Source organism: Caretta caretta, chromosome 3, assembly GCF_965140235.1.
Source record: "Caretta caretta isolate rCarCar2 chromosome 3, rCarCar1.hap1, whole genome shotgun sequence".
Classification (NCBI taxonomy): domain Eukaryota; kingdom Metazoa; phylum Chordata; order Testudines; family Cheloniidae; genus Caretta; species Caretta caretta.
In genome coordinates, this window is record NC_134208.1 from 190,106,271 (window position 1) to 190,122,324 (window position 16,054).

General features: G+C 43.4%; 1 long non-coding RNA gene across 6 annotated transcripts in view; it reads right to left on the reverse strand.

The window, feature by feature from the left end:
- Positions 1 to 8,066: 8,066 nt before the first annotated feature.
- The window catches only part of LOC125633482 (uncharacterized), a 33,828-nt gene continuing 25,840 nt past the window's right edge, over positions 8,067 to 16,054 (reverse strand). For 3 of the 6 annotated variants that reach the window (XR_012667847.1, XR_012667844.1, XR_012667842.1), the window contains exons 4-5: positions 13,564 to 13,632; positions 8,067 to 9,394 (exon numbers count right to left, since the gene is read on the reverse strand). This is a non-coding gene — a long non-coding RNA (uncharacterized LOC125633482). Of the gene's footprint in view, positions 9,395 to 12,920; positions 13,040 to 13,563; positions 13,633 to 14,788; positions 14,897 to 16,054 lie in introns of all 6 variants that reach the window. The other 3 variants (XR_012667845.1, XR_012667846.1, XR_012667843.1) reach the window with 3 other exon arrangements.

Genomic DNA, 16,054 nt, shown 5'->3' on the forward strand with positions numbered 1-16,054 from the left:
CCTGCTCTCTTCAATATTGCTATACTAGTACAATAGCATTAGCATCGACCCCCTCCACTATGTATCGTTGAAAATATATGCAGGTGTAAATAGTATCTCAGTATCTTATAGATAAATGATTTGGAAAGAAATATCTATTCTTATCATGAGGAAAGATCTACAACTCACTCTTAGTCTTTCATCACTTGGAGGAAATATACTGCAACTTACTTTTCTCTGCATGTGTATTTCTCTCTCTGTCTCACCCTTTATCAATCCACTAGTATTTACCCAAACACACAGTTCATATGCTGCCCAAGCCAGCCCTCTGATTTCAGTGTGGGAGTCTTGTCGTCTCTTTCCTGATCTGGAGGCTATATATAAAAGAGGGGGAGGATTCAGCTAGTTTCCAGATTTTAAACTACCTTTAGCTGCCCACCGCTGAAATTCCATTCTGATATGAACTGTGTCACGTTCTCCTGCATGATGTGATGCTGTGCTTTTAAATTTGGTATCATATTGTCTCTGCTTCCAAAGAGGGATGGGCCTCAGCCACAAAGTCCAAACCTGGAGCTGAACTCCCCCAAAGTTTGTGGGCGTTCACATCTGGGGCTTTATTCAGACTCATTTTGATTTCCAAGTTGTTAATGTTCACTGATTATGTAACAATCTCCCAAAATCCCCACTGGAAGAACCTATACCCTGGTAGAAGAGACTAACACCAGCTGAAAGTTCCAATTCAGTCATCACCTCAACAGTTTCCAATCTAGTATCAGGCTTAAAATGTGAAAATACATTTCTCACTTCCCATTCCATGAGGTAATTAACCTTTTGTCACCCATTTCCCTCAGAGCATATTTCAGTACTCTCCCAAACACGCCCACACAGATACAGCCAAATCAGAATCTGTAACTGCACTAGGATCAAATTCCAGTGTTGATAGTCATCCATCCATTCACAAACAACAAATACATAGGTTCCTCCATGCACAAATATGAGAGCTGTTTTTTCAAGAGCTTTGCATTATGAAGCCAAGGTCCAGCCTTCCATCTGGGACACTTTGTGCCCTTTAAAAAGTACCTAAATTACATCCACTCTGCACGGGGCTCAAACAACAATTCAAGGGAAGCATCAGAGGGGGAAGCATATGATTGTTAATTCGGCATTGTGAGGAGAGAAAAAAAGAATAAGCATTTAATATTGTGGCCTGGAAAGGGTTTGCCAGAATTCAAGGTTTTATGTAAAAGTAGCTGCATGTCCACATCAGTTAGCTTCTCTTGGAAACTTAAAAAAATAATAATATTTTTGATAGCTTTACCCTGCACTGCCCAGCTACATTAAGATAACAGTAAACTACATTCTTATGGTTGTCATAACATTTAGCTCTGTGCTGTTTGCAATGTGAGTAATCTATTAAGATATATAAGGTGCAAAATGCCGCTTTTATGTCTCGGAGTGCCTGCAATCAGCTGTAACAACCAAGTGCAATTACTGCCAGCATGGAGCACGAGCTGCTTCCTGCCACTGTCTCAGACGACCAGAGGGCCTGTGCCAGTGACCCCTGGCAGCCTTGGCCAGTGCTACTGGGGCTGCTGAGAGTTGCCTTCCTCCCGCTGCACTTCCCCCCTCCTTCCCTTTCCCAGCCTGTCATCAATCTTACTAAAATGACAGCAGACAGATGTTAGCCTTTGCAAAGATCAAATGAAATCTATGGCTTTAGGGCTGTTCACCAAGGAGCAGGGTAGTCTACACCAGACACGGGCACCAGCAGTCACCTCCTCCGCATCAACCCTCCTAGAATCAATTTGGCAGCCATCACAGTCATCTCTCCACGGGCAACGGGAGTCCTGAAATAGATTTTGACTAACTTGAATGCGTTAGCTGCTCCAAAGAGATATTTCTGTAGACGGATTGCTCATCCTAAACTTTTAGGGCTGGCATTACTTTCCCCAGCCTCATACTCCTTCTTCCCCCATTGTGTTTTTTGCAGACCCTCTGAAAAACAACCAGTCAATAGGAGTTAATTTGGATTCAGGCTGGTTGGACCTTACCCGTTCAGTATCCTGAATGCTGTTAGTGAGAGAAAGATTACTCCATGGCATAAATATGCTGTATGTGCCCTTGTCTCATGCAATTTCTTTACTTCGATGTGTAGGAATATTGATCCCCAGTAGAAATGTTTAACTAATCTGGTAAATGTCAAGCCATATGATGTACGTTGTAAGGATTTCATCAGTGCTTTTTAACTCCTTCTGAAAGTCTCTCTCTTTTCATTTGTCCTTTGTTGCTGACCAGGTAGAGACTATTACGAAAAGTGTGAATGGTATCATTGGTATTTGCTGTACCTGGCAGCTGATGTTCCCAGGTTATATAAGCGGCACTAGTCAGAAATGCAAAGTTTGAGGCGCTCTTTTATGAAGAGTTAAGGGATATTCTGAGTGTAGTTTCTACATGCAGCGACCTGCAGAAAAAGATTCCTGTATATTTTTTATAACAAACTGTCCACCCCAACAATATACAAAGTACCCAGGGGGCTCCTATGCCCCTTATCACATCCTTTGATTAATCAAGCCTTAACAACAAATAAACAGCAGTTCCCCAATACTTTCAACTAAAGAAATGTTTTGGTACAGTAAGTATCTACAGTATCTCTCAGAAAGATAGAAAGCAATTTACAGTAAGCGATATCAAGAAAGAATAAACCATTATGCTTGTGCCAATGCTTATTCATGGTTTTATAACAAGACATATCTGTTTTCTTCATATAAATCTTGACTCTATATTTAGAGTTTGCAAATAATGACTCCAGCATTTGGCTGCCTGCCACGTCTGATAGAAAACTAGGATAGCTGCAGCACAAGACTATAATGTTAAGAAAAGGTCCGCTTGAACTCCATGTACTCCCAACAAAGTGAGAGCAGAATCTATTTAGTTGTATTAGTAACAACTGATGTGGATGGACGAACGAGGTCAGAGACTGTAAGAACCCTTCTGAAGTTCAGTTCAATCTTACACTGACTTCAAAATCCTTTTAATTAAAACAATATGCTTACTTAAGTACCCCACCCCCTTCCTGACCCTCAATGGGCCACCAGCCACTGTTATATCCAGCTATCTATAGGCCTGGCAGTCTCTGTTGGACATGGCTGCTGTCTTCTTGTCGTATGAGCTCCAGGACTCATCTAGGGTCTATTGACAGAGTCTCCGAGGGCAATGTATTCTGGGATACCTATTACCTACAAAACATTTTAACAGAAAAAACAACCAGATTCTATCACCATTACACCTATCCCTAGGACATTTAAAGTAGGAAGCTGGTTGGGGGGCAGGAGGGGGAGCTGTAGGTGAGGGAAAGGATAAAGATCTGGCTGGCTTGGAATGAGGAGAGAGAATAAAGAATGCAGTGAAAGGGGTACGCAAGGAAAAGCAGGGAGTTGACAGTGTTCAGATAAATTTGGCTCAGCATCCAAACTTCTAGGGAGAAGCTATATTTCCTGCATTGAACCTCTGAACTTTCTGAGACTCTTACAAGTGATTTACCTATAAAGAGGACTGGAAAAAAAGAGAATTGAAATAAACAATTCTCTGCTATTCAAACAACCATTCCCGCCCACACCCCGAGGGTCAAATGTTCAGCCACAGGGACACAGAAAGAAAGAAAGAAAGAAAGAAAGAAAGAAAGAAAGAAAGAAAGAAAGATCTTTACACAAATGCATTAGACCTAGTTTTCATTAATATAGCAAAAGTATATCAACCGTTAGTACAAAGTGCCTTTCCCAGATACCTGCCAACTCCCTAATTCCAAAATATTTATTGTTACATTATATTAAACATTTCATCATTAAGGACATCGACAAGTAATAGTACTACAGCTACTAGTGTAGCAATCTGAGCTTTGTTTTATGTGTGAGCATTTTGGAAGAGAGAGACAAGACTAAGTGGTAAACAAATTGGAAGAAGAAGAAGAAGAAGAAGAAGAAGATATTAATAATTAACAAGAAGCAATTGTCCAAAGACTTTTGCTGTGAAAGTAATGAGATGAATGTATCAACTAGGTCACTCTGTGTGTGTGTGTGTTTGTGTGTGTGTGTGTGTATACACAAATATATATATATACTTGTGCTAATGTGTTTCTAATAACAGCATTATCTGGCTACATAGACTGCTCATCTCTGAGCAACCTCTCAGTATTCAGGAAGTTGTTGACAAGAACTTTTGCAATAGCCTGTGCAATTTTGTGTTATTTCCTCTAACTGAACCAATAAGACCCTCACTTGTGCACACATGACCTTTGCACTGAAGTCTAATTTGAAATTAGGATAGTCTGAAAGTAAGAGATAGGGAGAGGCATTTTAGTTTAACATGCAGAATTATTTCCATAGTAATGTGAAATTAAGACCAATTTCAGTGCTAAGATCCTTTCAGCCCTCAAACCAATCTGCTGTCAAAGGGATCTTTGAAAGAACAGCAGAGAGACAATAAAGTATTGTGATTTTCAAAAAAAGTTAAATAAGCTCATCTTTGTCTCTGTGCTGAGTGTTTCAAGGCTTGTAATAAAGATGAAACCTATGACTTTCAGTCCTTGATGTCTCACCCACTAGGACATTCAGAAGTCTCTTTGGAAAACTTATATAAGAGCATACAATATGTCATTTCAGTTTCATGCTTCTTTGTGGTTCCTACATTTTTCTGGCCTGGCACTGGAGGCTGCAATATTTAAGCCATAAGGGGTAGCTTGGGGGTTGGATAAGACAAGCTGGTTAGTGGGAGAGGAAGGTTTGGGGAAAGAGGAGAAAGGGTTGTTTTATGGTGAAAGAGAGACAGAGATAGAGACTTGGATGGATGGATAGATAGCTGGATAGGTGTATAATATTATGGGTGCAACCATGGAAGACTGGTTAAGATCCAAATGAAAATCTGACCGATAATCTTTTCTTAATCTTTTAGTTGGACCCGTGGCTTGTCCTATTGATGCCTAATAACCTGAAGATACAGGCGTGGCCTAGTGGTCTGACCACAGTTCAGGAACAAAGTCCTCCTGAAGTGTAATCCTTGCTCTGACACTGTTCAGTGTGTGGCTGTGGGCAAGTCATGGAGGGCTCTGTGCCCTTCTGAACACAGTCCACATGAGCCCATCCCAAAGGAGAAGAAAACAGTGGTGTCCCTTTTCCCTGGTCACACCCCTTATGCCTGGTGGCCAGGAGGAAAAAATAACAAAGAGCCACTGTGCTGGCTTTATACCACCTGCTGTGAAAGAGGCAGCTGGGAAAAGGATAAGGATCTGGAGGGCAGTTAAGCCAATAACATGGCCCTTTCACACTTCTGGAGCTCCATAAGGGGACATTGAGATTCTGACCTGGCGCATTACTTTTCCCTAAACAGTAATGGTCATAGATATCTGATCCTGTAGTTGCTCCATACATGGAACTCCCTGTGACATCAACAGGAGCTGCTCACAAGTGTGTCTGCAGCAAAAGGCCCAGGAATTGCTGACTGAAAAATAAATTTAAAGAAAAAAACCCTTTAACATGGGTAAAACAGAACAGGAAAGAAAACCAAAACAATCCCAAATATCATATTGTTCCCTGTATTTACACATGCATATATTGTCAGGCTGACACGTTACAGTAATGTGAACAGTTCACTGTGTTTTGGCAGATGATTTTGTCATAATGACTAAAGTCTGGTCATTTTTCTCTGCAAATTATGACATTGTGAATCTTGTGTTTAAATTCTAATACTCTTCTATTTTGTTGCTTTTCTTGTTTGAATGATTAGAAAATTAGGAAATGATTCTTTTTAAAGAGATACTCACAGCATGTGAACAGCATTTGTGTCATATTCCATGAATTCTGAAGCCACTGAAAACATGAACAATATGTCAGCTTGTTCCTGTCTTTGCGAGAGAATTCAAGGTCAAGCTGACCAGTGAACTCCAAAATTTAAACAGACTAAGTCAGCCCTCATGTATAGCACTGAAACTGCCTTTAGGAAATATTTTAACCCTCTGCTGGGCCCCTTGACAGTACACTGAGTATCATGGCTTTTAAGGCAACCCTGTTGCTGTCAATAATATATGGACATACTGCATATGTCCACGGTGCCTAAACAAGTGTTCCTTCTTTCGATGCATATTATCCATCTGAGGCCCTCAAGGGGTTAATACATGCCATTCCAAAGTTCAGGGAAGGGACAATAAGAACTGAACAGCGGGAATTTCAGAATGTTAATAGCCTGTTCTCTTCCGATTGGCCCAGAACGAATGCAGGGTACAGTAAATTGTCCTTGTCAGCTTAGCTCACATGATGATATGCTTTATTTCTAGACATGCCTTGAATCTGTCCCTTGAATTTATGTTCAGAAAATAAACACTTCCAGACGGCAATAAAGCATTCAGTTGTAGCTGGCTGTTGCACAGTCTCAAACCAACCGCAGCTCTTTCCTTCAGAGTTTCTAGAGCTTGCACAATCTCAGTTCCGCGCATGTATTTCCTTCACTTAACTCTTACTTTAGCAAGTACCCCACACTATTCCAGGGAATGTTCCACCTTATCCCAACACTGTAGATCAAGAGACTTTAAGTGAACTTCCATTTGAGCATTATCCTGACACACTACATCAGACAATAGGGTCCATGCAAACCAAGGCACCTGACCCTTCTTTTCTGTACAATAAACCATGCTGGATCAGTGAAGGAGAGGGGAAAGTAGCAGCAAATTGCAAAAATAAAGATATCAGTGATTCAGGATATGAATTTTTCCATCATAAAAATTAAATTAAACAGCTGTTACCTTTTTGTCTGATGGGCTAAGGGAACAACTGGAGGCTGGCTGATTTACTGATTAGGTAGCGTGTATGCAATAATCTCCAGATGTTACTGATATACACCCAGATAGTGCTGCAATGTTTCTTGCACCTAGTAATTTTTATGGCCATACTCTCTCTCTCCACCACAGTTCTTCTGGATATCACTAGTGTATAACTCTGTGTATCTACAGAACCAAAGAACTTGACAAAAATCAACAGGAAATGTGCATAAGAGGCAAGAAAAGAGCAATGCAAATAAAAGGTTCAGTTTATTAAACATGCAAATGTGTGGGTATTAAAATGCCTTTTCCACCCCAAAGGCACCAAAAGAAGAAATGTTAAATGGTATCCACAAAGTTCAGGGCTGGATACTACCTGGAAAACGCCTGTTGAAATGAGTTTGGTGCTATTCATTTTGAGCCAATTCAGCAAAGCATTTAAACTCATACATAAATCCATACCCATTCACCAATACACTGAAACATGATGATGGGGCGATCACTCGTTACCATTGGATGCAGCCAATGAAGTGAGCTGTAGCTCACGAAAGCTTATGCTCAAATATGCTTGTTAGTCTCTAAGGTGCCACAAGTACTCCTTTTCTTTTTGCGAATACAGACTAACACAGCTGCTATTCTGAAACCTGTCAAAAGGAAATTAAGTATGTCCTTATAGTTAAGCATGTACTTATGAGATTTGCAGAATCATGGCCTTAGTAAATATGTTGTTAGAATGTTTACTGGTCTGCAGGGCTGATACCATGTTTCTTCATCAGCATTTCTGACCTGACTCAGAAATGTTACTTGAAGGTACTCATGGGTACATTGTAAGTGTAAGCAGTGTCAGGATGAGCTCCACCCTGACATCTGGTGGTGAGGTGTGGCAAGTTGTGGAAAAGAACTTCAGGGGCCGATCTCATTTGCATAGGCACACCCACCACGCCTAGAATGAGACCGTAGCTGCCCAAATGGTCACTTTGGCTGCTGTGGGATCCCCAGTGTCTCTGTTATTGGGGCAGGAAGAATAAATTGTTATTACCCTGATTATGGGAACTGTGCTTGGAACTGTATGTGGCCTTTTGTTATGATGGAGGGATTCACCATCAACTAAGTAGCACTCGCTAGGCAAGGGTCATGGGTTCCAAAACTGTGTGAATGGAGAGAGGCTGGGGACAAGTAGTAATACTTGGTGGCATGGGCCCCTTGGTGTGGGCCTTACATGCTAATTGCACTTCCTCCTCTCTCCACTGTGGAATATCAGAGCTAATTTTGATTTCATTAGAAGTCTAGTTATAGGCTGCTGAGCTCACTTTGGGCTGACAGTGCACCAGCACTGGGGCTCCCCTACTACAAGCTGAATTCACCTAAGAGCTGAAATCACTGAGTGTTGTGTTAAGTAGTGGGGGGAGCCTGAAGATATATTGTGGAGCAGTTTGCGGGACGGCTGGTGAAGCAGTTTGACGCGGAGCAGTGTGTGGCTGGCAGGAGCTGCTTGTGGGCCGTGGAGCTGAGCGAAGGAGTTTGTGGGGCGGCTGGCGGAGCGGAGCGCAGCTGAGCGAAGGAGTTCGTGGGGCGGCTGGCGGAGCGGAGCGCAGCTGAGCGAAAGAGTTTGTGGGGCGGCTGGCGGAGCGCCGCTATGGAGCTATGGGGCGGTCAGCTTCAGATCATGTAAGGTGCCTCTTACCCCCATCCCATTTCCACCCAGGTTGGGAGGTAAAGCTCTGCAGATAAAATTTCGAACTCTGGGGCTGCCCTGACCAGGGACAGAGACTTTTGGGGCATTGGACTTTTGGGACTTTGGGTGATTTGAGGTTGCTGGACTCAAGAACCAAAGGGAAAAGGGCATGCCCCAATTTGCCTGGGGTGGGTTTGTTTTTTTTTTGCTCATGGGTTGTGTTATGAATCCTGTTGGTGGTGTTTCCCCAACATAATGCCACATTGTTTCTCTCTGTTATTAAAAGGCTTTTGCTACACTCAGACTATGTGCTTGCGAGAGGGGAAGTATTGCCTCTTGGAGGCGCCCAGCGGGGGTGGTATATATTTGTCCCAGGTCACTGGGTGGGGGCTCGAGCCGGTTTGCATTGTGTTATTGGAATGGATCCCCTAGATATTGAACCCGGCCCTTGTTGCTGCCAACTCTGACGGGCAGAAGGGTTACATAAGCTAAATATCTACCTACCAATCCACCTAAAAGTATTCCTCAAATAACTGTACCTTCAAAACAGGTCAAATTTCTATCATACTGGGATAAAACCTTGTGAAAATAATTCATGATATTTCAGTTCCATCAGATCCAAAGCCTAATCTCGTTAAGGTTTTGAACCAAATCCTAGCTTAATTTTGCTCTCACATCCAGATATCAACCCTCCAGTTTAATTTTTATTATAAAGTAATTATTGCTTAAAGCAGGGTGCCCAAAAGAAGTGCCTCCAGAAATAAACTACCTCATTGTGACTGGGATGCCATTATGGTCTCATTCCAACCAGCGTAATGTCCTCTGGAAGTGGGAATTCTGGGGATGATGCACTGGAATTTGGCAGGTTCCAGTAGTTTGTAATGGTTTTTCCTGTAAGTAAGGTATTTGTGGGGTACTCCCTGCATCCATTGCTTCTAAAATAGCGAGAAAGAGAAAAACACATTGAGAGATAAGTTATGGCAGGGATCGGCATACTTTTGGCATGTGGCCCATCAGGGAAACTTGCTGGCAGGCTGGGATGGTCTGTTTACCTGTGGCACCCACAGGTTTGGCCAATCGCAGCTCCCGCTGGCTGTGGTTCACCATTCCAGGCCAATCGGGGCCTCAGGAAGTAGCGGCCAGCACATCCCTTGGCCTGCATCACTTCCCGCAGCCCCCATTGGCCTGGAACAGTGAACCAGCCACGTGAGTACTGGGGTATGGGAGAGTGCAGAGGTTCAGTGCCTGAGTGAAAGCAGAAGAAGCAGGCATAGTGCCTCCAAAGCCTTTCACGGGAGTGTACTCAGAAGCAGCAGGTATTACACCCTGAAGCAGCATGTGCTGCCCACAGTGCCCGCTTGTGAGTGCTAGTGTACTCACTCAGTGTGTGCCTCATATCCCTGGCACATATCCCCAGTCCACAGAGGATATGTGCCAGGAACAATAACACTTGGAGAGTATTAGCAGTTTGTACTTTTAGCTCTGGAGGGTACCAGTTCAATCCCCACCCAGTGCATCAACCTAGATGGCAGCCATCACACACAGATCATAGAATCATAGAATATCAGGGCTGGAAGGGACCTCAGGAGGTCATCTAGTCCAACCCCCTGCTCGAAGCAGGACCAAATCCCAGTTAAATCATCCCAGCCAGGGCTTTGTCAAGCCTGACCTTAAAAACCTCTAAGGAAGGAGATTCCACCACCTCCCTAGGTAACGCATTCCAGTGCTTCACCACCCTCCTAGTGAAAAAGCTTTTCCTAATATCCAACCTAAACCTCCCCTGCTGCAACTTGACACCATTACTCCTTGTTCTGTCATCTGCTACCTGCTAGTCTAGAGCCATCCTCTTTGGAACCCCCTTTCAGGTAGTTGAAAGCAACTATCAAATCCCCCCTCATTCTTCTCTTCTGCAGACTAAATAATCCCAGTTCCCTCAGCCTCTCCTAATAAATCATGTGCTCCAAACCCCCTAATCATTTTTGTTGCCCTCTGCTAGACTCTTTCCAATGTTTCCACATCCTTCTTGTAGTGTGGGGCCCAAAACTGGACACAGTACTCCAGATGAGGCCTCATCAATGCCAAATAGAGGGCAATGATCGTGTCCCTCAATCTGCTGGCAACGCTCCTACTTATACAGCCCAAAATGCTGTTAGCCTTCTTGGCAACAAGGGCACACTGTTGACTCATATCCAGCTTCTCGTCCACTGTAACCCCTAGGTCCTTTTCTGCAGAACTGCTGCCTAGCCCCTTGGTCCCTAATCTGTAGCAGTGCATGGGATTCTCCCGTCCTAAGTGCAGGACTCTGCACTTGTCCTAGTTGAAACTCATCAGATTTCTTTTGGCCGAAACCTCTAATTTGTCTAGGTCCCTCTGTATCCTATCCCTACCCTCCAGCGTCTCTACCACTCCTCCCAGTTTAGTGTCATCTGAAAACTTGCTGAGGGTGCAATCCACGCCATCCTCCAGATCATTAATGAAGATGTGAGAGGGAAAGCAGGGGGAGATGTGCCATGCCCTCAGCCCTCTCAATCATGCCCCTTTTAGTGCATGCAGGAGCAGAAGGAGTGCTGGCTCCCTTCACTTGTACTCAGAAAGCACTCATTTCAGATCTCTGGGGCTGTCTACAGCATGGGTACAATGGAGGCAAGAGGTTCCCTACATTCCATGCGCCCATACAGAGAAAACCCCAGACCCGTACGTGGTTTATTTATACTTTCAAAGGGTTTTGATAAGGGCCATCCCAAGAGGCTATTAAGGAAAATTTGGCAACCAATATTCTGCCATAGATTACAAACTGGTTAAGAGATAAGAAGATAAAACTAGGAATACATGACCAATTATCAGATTGGAATAAAGTTAATAGTATTGTGGTTCACGAATGAACTGAAAAAGGTGGTGGCATAGTAAGGTGGCAAAATCTGCTGACTGACAGAAGTGAATTGTTTCTATTGGACAACACTAAGAAGGATCACTAGAAGGACCTAACCGAGTGAGACACCTGGGGAATACGATGGCAGGTGGAATTCATTGAAAAGAATTTCCAGGTAATACACATAGGGAAAAAAAAGTAAACCACTTATACTTGCTGCTGGGCATCTGAATTAGTCGTAGCTTTTAAGGACATTATCTAGGTATTAATGGGTATGTCTACACTTCAATTAAAAACCTGCAGCTGGCCCATGCCAGCTACTTGGGCTCATGAGGCTCAGGCTAAGAGGCTGTTTAAGTGCAGTGTAGATGTTCAGGCTCGGGCTGGAGCCCAGGCTCTAGGACTCTGAGAGATGGGAGGGTCCCAGAGCTTGGGCTGCAGCATGAGCCCGGGCTGCAGCCTGAGCCCCAACATCACCAGCAACGAAAATACTACAGGCCAAATTAGGCCCTCAGTTATACCTGTTCAACCATTTTGTTTTCAAATTACGCTCTGTGTGACATCTGTGCAATGCCATAGTCTTCAGCAGGTTTGCACAGGTACAACTGATTAGAAGCAAACATCTGTTAACGATGTACAAGAAAGGACAATACCCTGGTCCCTCTCTGTAACAAGTGTCAGCTTTGAGCAAAAATCAATAAAAAAAATGTCTTGTTATCAAAGTAAGCAGATGTGACTCTGTTGCACAAAGAGAATGGATCTGTTGAGTAAGAAGATGTCATTTTTAAATAGGGCCCAACTGTGCAACCCTTCATTGCTGAGGACCGACTCATGCAGTTAGCCCCACCAATATCAATGGAGCTACTCATGTGAGTAAGAGCTGCACAACAGGGCCCATACTGTCCTTTCAGAGTGCTACTCCATAATAAGGTGCACTGTGGAGGGCATGGAAAATATTACAGTGTCCATGTATAAATCAACGGTAGCTCCTCAGCTTGAATACCAAGGATGGTACTCACAACTATTTGCCTTCAGGAAAGATTCAGATCTCCAAATGGGAATATAGCCCCCGCTCACCACTCACTGGGCCTAATTATTTCTCAGTACCTGGCTCCTGGATGGTTCAGGAAACCACTGAGTGCCAGGAAATGAGCTATCTCTAGCACTTCTGGGGGCCAGAGAAGCCGCTGCCAGGAGAATGGAAGAGAGCTGGAGAAAGGATGTGGAGCTGATTAGCACTCCTGTCTCTATCATTTTAGGTGGAGTATTCCTTATGTTGGCCCCAATTCAGTTCTAGGGGACTATTCATGTGCCTTACTTTAGGCATGTGCTTAACAAACTCACTGAATCGGGGCCTTTAAGAGGCTGATTTTATCAAAACAATTGTAAATATTTAAGAATATGACTAGATGGGGTTGAATAATATTTGATAAACAATTTCTTTCCTTCATCCTCCCCACCCCCAGCTCCATGTCTGATACACCACAAGCAGGGAGAATGTAGGAAGTGTTTTCTTTGCTAGCATGGCGTGTTTTATAAAGCATGTAGAATCCTACAGGAAGCAAAAGGGTATTTACATGAAAGATACCCACCTCCTCTTTTCCCCTTCTACTTCTCATTCACTCTCTTTCCCTTCCCACCTTCTTGTTCCCGTCTCTTCTTCCCTTACTCCTCCTATTCAGGGACTCCAAAGGACTAATTCAGCACTGCACTGGCAGAGATAATTTAAAACAATGAGTATATTTTCAGGTAGGGGAGAGTTTTAAGGGTGGAGTATTGTGCACATTTTACAGAAGATAGGGACTTTACCTTCACTAGATACACGCTCCATCATTAGCCACCATTGGCCCATCCTATCTCATCAAATTGAATTCCATATTTTCAGCATAGCTCCACCATATTTCTAACATAGCCCATTTAAAACATATATTGTTCAAAATGTGCATTGTACTTCAGTCAGAGCAGTTTATAGAGCGCATGCCTTAAACTCCTTTGGTTTCTTGATGTAGCCTGATTACCATAATCAAACATCCCTACACATGTGTAACAGATAAGTAAAATTCTTTACATTCTTCAGTCCTCACTTTATTTTATTCTTTCTTCCCTCCTTTTGACTATTCAGTTCCTGAGGGTTCAGGACCAGAAGCACTGGAAATTGAAACCCTCTGTTTACCCACACAAGCAGAAACAGTCAAAGCTTCCTTACCACGCTGCAGAAATGACCTGAACACTGACCTGAAGGGACCACCCTCTTGAGAGATGAAAAGTCATTCCGTCTCCATGCAAGATCTGCTCAGGGGATCTCTTGAAGAGAGTGAGAAAGATTGCAAATCATCCAAACCGTGCCACATTATGTGTGAAGGTTTTGTAATGCAGACTACTGTCCACTAGGGATTAAATTAAGAACATCAAACCCAAAACACAGAGAATCTCATTTTATACTTAAACTCTAGTTGTAATGTTTTATTCAGTTCATTACAACAGCCTCCTCTCTCCAACATATCTACCCACTACAAAATATAGGAAGAAATTGTGTAATTTTTGAAGATGACCCTATACATCTACCAAGAAAGACTCTTGCTTTTAATTCACTAGCCAGCACACATTATGGAATCACAAATTCCTATCTGAGTGATGCAGTCATTCCTATTAATACAAAAAACAAACTACAGTCACTGTATTCATACACTATTTTTGCTATCTAAACATGCACGAAACACTTAAGTTAAAGGTCAGACATAAGCACTTGACACCAGGATGCTCAGGCTTAAGTTTGAAACACTAGTATTAACTAACCTTATTGTGCTCAGATATTTTAAGTTACACATTACTGCATGCCACAGCACTCACTGCTTCAAGTCCTGAGAGAGGACTGTTTTGGCTGAAATAACTAGACACAATCGGATGGCTTATATTTCAGGCTTATCTTTAAAGTAAAGTACATTTTATTTCCTAGTTACAGTAACATAGACTCTCAACTTTATTTTAATATAGTTTTTACCATGTGTATTTCCTCTAGTTTAGTTTTTGGAGTATTCTTCATGTTATTAAAAACAAACAACAACTCAAAGGTGCCGGAGCGGGGAAGGGGCTAAAATCCCGCGTGGGAGGGTTGCATGTTGTTTGCCTGGTTGTCTTTGATGGGTCTAACAGAGCTATAACAATGTATCAGGCAAATTCTCAGGGCTCAGTTACCCTTGTGCAGCGAGAGGTGCACGGTAGGTAGTATACTTGGCCAGGAGCAGAACTTCCTGCATTTTTACAAAGGTGCAAAAAGAAACAAAGGGTTATCTCAGCTTGCCTGATCACTTTTTCTATGGGGTGCTCCAAGCCCCTCTTTTGTGCTAGGTGCGGCTAGCATCAGCATTCTAGCTGCCTTCTGTGCAGTTATATAAGGGAGGAAGGGGACTCTCCCCCTCCAGCATACCCCTGCAGGGGCAGTCACAGTTTTCCCATTCACCTGTTTTTATAATGTGAGCATCTTTGTGGCTTCTAAATATATGGACCATTTCCCTGACAAGACACTTTTGGAGCTTCCTTTAAATCATTGTTTTCAGGCCTGTAGACACTGGGTGGAAAAGAGAAGAGAAGGGATTACTGTTAATAGCTATCACAGTCTGTCATCCCTATCCACCTTAAAGTACATGGGAAAGTCATGCGGTCTAGTAGAGCCGGGAAATGGGAGTCAGGAAACTTGGGATATACTCCTGACTCTACCAATAGCTCCTTTGTGTCCTTGGATTTAACCTCTCAATGTCTCCACTTCCTCATCAGTAACAGGGGATAAAATCACAGCACACAGGCAGTGGGTAAAGTACTTGATGATCCTCAGATCAGAGATGCTGTGTCTCTGGTGGGAAGAACACCTGGCAATGGAGTAGTGGCACAGTGCATCTGCAACCCCTGCTGTGACAGAGGCACTGGACATGGCCACTGGTGAACTAACAGTGAGTGAGGCTCTGCTGGCTGGGGAGAGATAACACCCAGCATGCCTGAAAAATAGATGGATTCAACATGTCTCCCCAGCAACATGCACCAGCTTGGGTGAACCAATGGATACTGTTCTGAGGGTCCATGAATCGTGGTGGGAAGGAGTAAGCAGAGGAGAAACTGAGGCAATTCAACATGTCCACCTTCCTCCCCAAAATATTCAGCCACAGTTGAGTTACAACGTTTTTGTTAAAAAAACAAAGCAAAAAACAAAGCTTAGGAAGACACTGGATTTCCATTTGTGCAGCTACTTCCCAGAATGGTGAAAGGGTCTGACTGTTATCCCCCAACCCCCACAAATTTTGTTTAAACAACTGAAAAATCCTGGGCTGAGACTGCATACCCCAAAGTACAGTATAGAGCAAGCATTTATGGTTGGGTTTTGATTAGTTGAAAAGAGGGGTTCAGAAAAGTGACTGCAAGAGACCTTTTACATGCACTATAGAACCATGCAAAACTTTTCGTCATACAGTTTGCATCAAATTATAAAAAATCCCTTGACGCCTTCAGTACCTTTTCATTCTCACACTGTAAACCAGGGGTGGGCTAACTATGGCCCACAGGCTGGAGCCAGCCCCTCTGGGCTTTGGATCCGGCCCGCGGGATTGCCCCCCGTGGTGCCGCAGGCCCCGCGCTGGCCCCACGTCCCTGGGAACAGGGAACCGCGGCCAATGGGAGCTTTGAGGGAGGTACCTGGAGGCGTGGCAAGGGCAGTGCATGGAGCCCTGTGCTCCCC